The sequence below is a fragment of the Cupressus sempervirens genome, chromosome 9 (assembly GCF_028749045.1).
Source record: "Cupressus sempervirens isolate cs-2001-9-10 chromosome 9, ASM2874904v1, whole genome shotgun sequence".
NCBI classification, from domain to species: Eukaryota; Viridiplantae; Streptophyta; class Pinopsida; order Cupressales; family Cupressaceae; genus Cupressus; species Cupressus sempervirens.
Window position 1 is genome coordinate 741865182 of NC_143126.1, and position 9099 is coordinate 741874280.

Below are 9099 nucleotides of genomic sequence, written 5' to 3' on the forward strand. Positions count from 1 at the left end.
GAAACTATAGTACTTTTCACATATGTGTTGGACAACTCCCCAGAAGAGTCACCATTTTTTTGGTGTTTAAAACTACTGAACAAAAAAATTCTTAATACCAAATTGATATTACTCACACAACCTAATAATTAGCCAATTCCTATTAATAATTACATGTTCAAACCATTTGGACCCAACTTCAACAAAATAAAGGAAGTTTTTCTACTCTTTAGGCTCTGCAAAACATGGGTGGGTATACCCAAGGGTTGACTCAAATTGAATGCTACTATATGAGAATTATATTACTTTCATTCTGATTCTCATCTTCTATCTTTAGAAACATGCATGACTTCGACATTTTAGATAAACTACATCCCATGTAATAGATTTGGTCACAATTCTTCTAAAGATTTGCAAGTACTCTTAGCAATAGTGGCTAACTAAAGCTAAAACATTCCATGCAAATAAGTGCTAACCACCTTTGAAAATATTCAAGAAAAGTAAAATAAAGTTGATTGTGATTTTAAATTTGATGTTTATTCATGATATACCTATTTGCAAAATGAATTAATTTGATCAATGCCTATTCCAACGAGATTCAAAGTCTACTCCAATTTATAGATCTAATTTGTTGCATTACAACAAATATTATCAGCAATTCTTACTGGAATTCATCCTTATAGACATCCTTTCTATCACCATACCAATCCCATCAAATTCATCAAAGCCTTTACTTAATTCATTAAATTAATAGCAGTAATGAATTAACATACAACCTAAATGAATTGCATTCAATTGAACAAGCTTTACTCACACAATCTCAAAATAACCAGGTAACAACAAAGGAGACAAAATTCAACAAGAATTGATATGGGGATAGCTCAAATTTGTATTAATTTTCCTTGAAAATTGTATATAATTGTAATAAACTTAGAATAACTCTAGAAAGAAACACAAAGATCACTCAATAGTAATGTATTCTCAAAAAAATTATTGAGAAGATACATTATAAATTTTTCTCAAAGACTAGACAAAAAACATCCTAAATATAAAACTAAAAATGCATTAGAAATCCACCCCCCTCTAGCCCTAGAATCTCACTTATATAATGTGAGATGCAACTAGCTTTAGGCATAGATAATAGATAGGTTTCCTTTAACAAAAGATATTTACATTTTGATTATATCAAAAAGCCAAAATTGCATAAGAGAAAAGTTGTACATCACTACATTCCTTTGGTAGGCCCCCTTTTCTATTACATTTTAGCATGCTAAAAATCCCATGATTGGTCTTTATTTACTTTGAGTCTATGGCATATGTAGCTACTATACTGGCCAATGATGAGTCTTGTTGTAGTACTTGCAAATCAATTTCTACCTATGAGTTTTCACTATCTTCATCTTGAACTAACAAAACTACCTTTATTCTTAATTGTTCTTCTGTCATGTCCACATCCTAGGCTTCTAACTCTATAATAGAAATTGATTGTTGACCTTTACCTTCTTCACCTCTCTAATTTAGTGTTGTTGGGTCAATAATCTAAACTTCATCCTATTGCACCTCATCATCATCTAGTTCAACTTCTTCAAATTATTTATTAGGAACAATATCTACCATCCACGTGTCAAATAGTGTATCATTTGGCCAGTTCAATTACAAAAAATCAAGTTGCTTCCTAAGCACATATTCTGTTTCCTTATCAATATTAACAAAATTTAGGTTTAAAGAATCAAAGAATAATTATACTTTCACCAATTCCTCTATTTTGGTGGCCCACTAGGCATGCCCATTTTTATTGATAACCTTATTCATTCTCAAACAGAACAGGTCATCCAATTCCTTGGTGCATTCATCCTTATTCTTGAATTTATTCTTTCTATCTAAGGCATGAGGAAACAAATCAAATCTCTAATTCTTATACTTGCTCAAATAAGAAACGACCTTTAGTTGTAAAGCAACCCTTTTGTTGTCAAAATCTAAAAAATCATTAGAAATATCACATGTCTTTTCAATAAGGTCATGGGAAGATTTTATAATAGAGTAACACAAAAAGGTAATTTCTTTTTTTCTCTTTCCCCACTTATTGACAATAGGCTTCATAGCCTTATCATGGGCTTTTAATTCTTCCCATATACTTATTACCTTTGACAACTAATCATAAAACAATGACCATTCAATTTTATTTACCAGATATATTAGAGCTTTTCTTAGTTTATCTTCATATTTTACATTTGGCTCTACATGTAGTGACCGCAACTTGCTCTTTTCCTCTTCAAAATCTTTAGCAGTGTAGTATTAAGGCCTTTGTGGTGTATCTAGTAGTTATATAAGTGGAGTTGATTTAAAAGCTTCCACTGAGGGCGAGGATATATTATTCTTGCCCTGGTAGACCTTACCATTACCTTATTTTCTAACTCGATCCTCTTTTGGACCTCTTTATTGTATGCTACCAAAATTGTTTCATATTTACATTGCAATTTAAACATGGCCTTCTCTTTCTTTTCAGTAGTGACCAAAAAAAAAAAAGATGTATCTACACCCCAATGTGTAGCCTGCAAATGAGAAGTATTAGCTACTCTTCTTACAATGATATTACCCATCAATCCAAACTCATCTAGTTGTGATGAGGTGGCTCTTGATTGTTTCCTCAATGACCAAATTACTAAGGTAGCCTAGACTTCACTAAATGCAATGCCTTGGAATTCCTCCTTATTTTGGTCTTGCAAATCTAGCTTATTAGAAACAAAATTAAAAACCAAAGCATCGGCTATGTCCCAATTTGGCAGCAACAAAATATTCAATACTTTTACCATTTGTCTTCCCTCCTTAGGGCTTCTACTCTAAAATTCTTTCATTTTTTCCTCCTTTACCTAATTTTGTAGGGCAGCTTCATCCATTTCTATGTGCTATGTTTTCAATTTATTACACCTGTCTTCAAATTTTCTCATATTGGCCCTCCATGCAAATTGGTGGAAAGCTCTAGATTTAACAAAACTATCATCTGATGCAAACTAATTACTAGCTTGCTCTATTATAGGTTCCAATTAGCTGCCTCTATAATCTATCACTGTAATTCAAGGCTTGGCATAAGAGGCTCTTGAGCGTTTCCCTCATCCAATTATGCCTAAGTGATAAAAACACCTCCTTGTGACCCTATTTGCTCAATATTCTATATAGTGAGATGCTCCTCTCCAATCTACAAAGGGGATTGAGTAGGTGAATACTCCTCAACATGAGGACCCTGTTCCTTTATTATTCTCTACATCTTGGGAGAAGGCTCATTAGGTCTCTTTTCTAGGACAACACTAGTGCATCCTAGTGTTGTTTTTCCCTTATTGATAGTGACCTTTTTAGTTTGAATTATGGTAGCCTTACCTCTTTTGAACAATCAAATGGCCAGCTCCTACATTAGGAGTGAAAGCCAACATCCTCATGACCTCTCTACGCTTATCTAGGTATGAATCAATAATGAATTTTTTCTTGTTACTCATAGCTTCCATTGTCTTAGAGAAAGTATTCATGAGCTTATTTATTTTATCCACCTTCATAGTAGCATTATCTAGAGGACTATAACCCTTATCAAAACAATGAATGAATTCTAACACCCTAGAGAAAATTCTCCATTTTTCCTTTCTGATTTCCTATTCCTACAATGAGAACTCATTTCTTATGATGTCCTCTGGATAATATGAATCATGTTTTACCTTTCCCAATTTAATTCTATGCCTTAAGGTAAAATTATAAAATCCCTCAATATCACAAAAATGGGAATGAGAAATAGCCATTTTGTACTGATCTAAAATTTTATGTAAAAAGAGCCAACCCCCTTTAGTAATTACAAATTGATGTTCCATAGTACAAGTAGGGAAAATTGACCCCAACTGCCTTTTCAATAGATACATTTCTTTGAATCCTCCTAACTACCATAAAAATTCAGCCATTCCTACCTTTAAAGGTACTTGGTAGGAAACACATGAGGACTTCGTTTAAAACCCTAAATTCTAATAAAAATAGAAACAAAGTATAGGATGATAACTCCCCAATTGTGTGAAACCTTCAAACCAATAGGGTTATCCATAGGCCTAATAAGACTCATCAATGCCTTAGGGATTTTGAGATTGTCACTCAATCTGAGAAATCTCAACTTGGAAGTGAAACACATATCAAACTTGACAAAGCTAGCATTCTCTACATCCCAGGTCATATCTGTACTTCATAACTAGACTAGCAGTGCTTCTCCACCTTCCTCTCTATTCAAATCCATTTTTTTACCAAATTATGTCACTCCCTTAAACAAAAACATATGCATTAGAAAAGAATAATGGCCAAAAGTCTTCTCTACTTTCCCCTTTGCAATTCCTACTAGGCCAGTATGAATTTCTTCAATTGAATAAGAGGCAAAATGAAAAATAACATCTAGACCAAAGGAAGCAATCTAAGCCATCATGTACATAAGACTGATGGGCATGACATTTTATTCATCCTCACTAAAAACTTGACATAGAGTCTTGTATATTTCTATAGCTTGGGAAGTGAAAAGATCATTTTTAACAGATTCCCTAGAGGTTGCAGTGATTATTTGCAAGGTTCCAATTCTTCCAATATGTGCCCTTAGTGCACTTTCACTAATCACATCCTTCTTTGCCTTGTATTCATTTTCTAATTCTTCAAAATTAATTGGCACATGATAATCTATCAATCGCTCTAGGTGAAATGCTTCTCTAATCTCCTCAGACTAATTGTAACAAGAGGCACACGATCAGTTCCTGCTACTCTAATAGCTTGGTCATAATTCTTGACAATGGCTTCAAGAAAATCATAGTCCATGAAGACATTTGGAACTACTAATTTCCCTAAATCAAAGTTCCAAACATTTTCATGCAAGGAAAACAAATTCCTCTCTAAAAACCATTTCTTAAACAAAGTAAGACCATTCTAAGAAGTTATTGCATCCCTAACCCAATTCCCCTTATCATATAGGTCATCTACAATTTTTATCCTAGGGTTTAAGGAAGTTAATTTCTTAACTTACATAGTCTCAGTGGTGGATTCTGGGAGTAACTCTAGCAAGTCATCATGAACATTTCTATCCATATAATTCACTTGCCTAGAAAACACTTTCTTTGGAGGCATCTTGACTATAATTTGTAAAAATTGAAATGGTAAAAAGATTATAGTAAATGGGGATTTAGTTGATCTTCTACTAATTCTTTTTTGTAATTTTGTGCAACCTTTCATGAACAATGAAGAAATTTCTTCATATTCCAACCAAGCTTCACAAAATGTTCTCATTAATCTTTGGCTTCTTAGAAAGCTTGAAATTTTATTTGTGTAAGATGAAAATGGTGCAATCTTTCACAATATACTCTATTTCTTCTAGCATGCGAAGCCTTCATACCTCATAATGAACTATAAGGGAAGAAAAGAATGGCATTGCCTTACTTTTTTAAATTTGTGCCATTTATTTTAAGAAAATTCTATGATTGAGGAGTGAAAACAAGGATGACTCATCTTCTCCTTGACATACTAATAGTCAAACCAATGAAAAGTGTCCATGTATTCCTTTCTTTCTCAGTTGGCACTTCAAACTGGACCCACTAGTCTTTGAGGACACATGTCGCCATGTTGCTATTTCACTATGCATAAAGAGTGAGCACATCACTTATGTGAAATAGTGACAACCATTGATCTTGCTTTGATCGAGTGGAGGAAAATTAATTTGGTCTTTAATACAAAATGGCGGGTCCAATATCCATTAGCATTTCTCGCTATGTCAGTACCCTTAAACTTTGAGCACTTCTCCATACTGACTATGCGATAATCGTAGATTCGATTACTTGATCTAATGGTGAGGAACTTGCACTTCAACCACATAAACTATGGTGGTCCCTCAGTTGCCAAGTCACATTGAGTAAATAGAGTGCATTTTTTTATAATGACTTGGCAATGATCATTGAGCTTCCTTTGATCCAACGATCCTTATTGTTCTTCTGCCATCTAATTTGGAAGTGGGTCCATATTCTTGATGATGTTGAATTGTACTGACACACTGACATATATATTACTCTTTAATTTTCATTGTGAAGTCATGTCTTCTAGGCCTTGTTGTGTTTCTTATTTTTAGGCAAGTTGCTATATTGCTACTAGTGAAGCGTGAAGCTTTTTCAGTCATGACATAGTGACCTCCAACAGATTTAGAGTTTCTAGTGTATATGTTCTTCGTATGATGCCACCGTGTCTTGGAAAGATGAATCACTTCTGATGCAACATATATTGGGGCCCACCTTTTGGAGTTGTTTCTATATTATGATATTTTGATGGGTTGCTACATCACTACTGATGAAAGCCATTAACTTTCTAGTCATCACATAGTGACTTTCGATGATCCATTAAAACCTGGTACTTGGAAAAATACTTCACACATGGTAATAATAATCAATACAATTGACACAGAAATAAAAGCACATTTCTAGACTATCTTTCTTGGGTTCTTCATAATCAGTGCCCATTCCAAAATATTTTTTTCCTTTGTATTATTTGGCCAATCGCTATGTCATTATTAAGGAGGAAAAATAATTTCCTAGTCATGACATAGCAACCTCCGGTGAGAACTATATTCCGGTGATAGGGAAAAGATGACATGTTAATCATAATCATAACAATTAGTATCACTATTAGAATAGTGAACATGCACATTTATGATATTACGTGGGAATTTCACGGTCACTACCAATTTTAAAAGGTTGTTACTTTGATAATTTTTCAATCAATCACTACAACACTATTAGTAGGGTGCATAGATGGTTTGGTCATGACATAGCAACTTGCCAAAAAATCCAAGTTCGGGTGACACCACTTGCAACTTGCTCCATGTGCATCCTTTCTCACACTGACAACTCTGGGATAGAACACATGACAAAAACTTGTCCAAATCAATTCATATTTCTGGCACTAGATTTCAGTTTAGGATACCACAACTCAATTTTTGATGGTCACTATTCATTATAGTAAAAAACCTTGCATTTTGTTATATAATGCGACAACCATGGATCTAACCAAGATCAAACAGTGGAAAAGATTTTGAAAAAGATACTCAGCACGACAAAATTTTAAGCAAGAAAGGGATATTTGCACCTTTTAAAATATTTTGCACTGAGATAAACTCAAAAATAAGCAAGACCTAGAATTTGACAAAGGTTTTTCAAAGTGTAATAAAATTGCAAGACCAAAACTAGAAACCCTAGCCTCTAACAATGGACTCAAACCTGATTTTTTATATCTAGATTGGGAAAATTTATCATGTAAAAATCAGACCAATAGTGGCTCTATTTGGGGATGATAGACTACTCGAGTCTATGCAAGAATTTAGAATCTATGGTAGAGCAAACCACACACTTGATACAACTAAGACAACTTCCTCAAAAAGAATAGGTACAAAACAATAGAAATAGTGAAGAACACTGTACAGGAACATTTATAGGGGTTTACAAAATACACAAAACGTATAGGGGAACAAGAAACCTTAAAGCTATTATTCATGGAAAATTGATACTTTAGGAAAAGTATCTCTTCAATAACTATCCATGAACTGGAAGTTCAAGAAAATTGCCTAACAAATTATTGAGGATATAAGAGTTGTCTCTGCATGCATTTTCAATTAAATAGGGACCTAGCCAAATAGGATCAAACTTACCATGTTTTCCTTTATCCTCAATTCTAGCATTCCACATTAGGACTAAATCTCCATCTTCAAACTTTTTTCTTACTATCCTCTTATCATATAATTTCTTAACTTATAATTGCAACTTTTGGTTCCTAAGAGATGCTTCTCTTCTAGTTTTTGCTAACCCTACAAGCTCATCCAAACTTTCTTGCATGTCATCTGTAATATCTTCATCATACAACTAGATATAATTATAGAGTCCTACCAAGTTATTCTGAGGCACCCTTGTTGAAATTCCATAAACCAGATCAAATGGGGCCACTCTAGTGGCTTTCTTCATAGTCACTCTGTTAGTCCATATTGCTAGCTGCAACTTGGAATCCCATGCCTTCTCATTATCATCCAAGGTCCTCTTGATGACTTTTAATAGACTTTTATTTTTGGATTGAGCTTGTCCATTTCATTGTGGATGATATGGCAAGGATGTTGATCTTGTAATTCCATACTTGTCACAAAACTTTATGAATTCCTTAGACTTAAAGCACATTGCATTATCTGTTACAATTCTCTTAGGACAAACAAATCTACAAATAATGTTACTAAGCAAGAAATTATTGACAACTTTACTAACGACATTTCTTGTAGGCATTTCTTCTACCAACTTTGTAAAATAATCAGTAGCAACTAAAATCTAGGAATAGCTAGTGCTAGATTAAGGAGAGATCTCACCTATGAAATCCATACCCCATTGTTGAAATGGTGCTTGAACCTCAACTAGCTTTAATGAAGTATTACTTGAGTACTTTAGTTTTCTAGCAAACCTTTGACAGGCATCACATTTCCTAACCATGATTTGAGCATCCTTAAAAAGGGATGGCCACTAGAATCCAACTCTCATCACATTGTGTGTAGTAGTCTTGGCCATATAATGTCCTCCATAGAATCCAACATGCATTTCATTCAAGATTTGTTTTTCCTTTTCTTGATCAACACAATTCAGTAAAACTCCCTCAAAATTTCTCCACCATAAACTATCCTTGATAATGATATACAAGATGGCTTGTAACTTAGTACTCCTCTTTTCATTTTTAGTCAAATGAGAAGGAGCTTCCATGTGTTGAAGATAATGGATAACATTAGCATACCAATCATAATGATCCATGTCACATAAGTCAGTTTTGAGGTCATCAATAACAATATTTATTTGATTAGCATCCAAATTAGATTGACCCATGAGTTTAGCCAAACCTTGACCTCTTACCAATTTAGTTATATATATTTCAATGTCAAATTCTTGGATCCTATTGATTTACCTACATCTTCTTCCTAACACTTTTTACTGAGAAAATATGTCTTTTACAACAACATTAGGCACAAATGCAATGATAATAGCACCTATCAAGTAACATCTAAAGGCCTTAACAACCTTAACTAAAGCATACACTTCTTTCTAATTT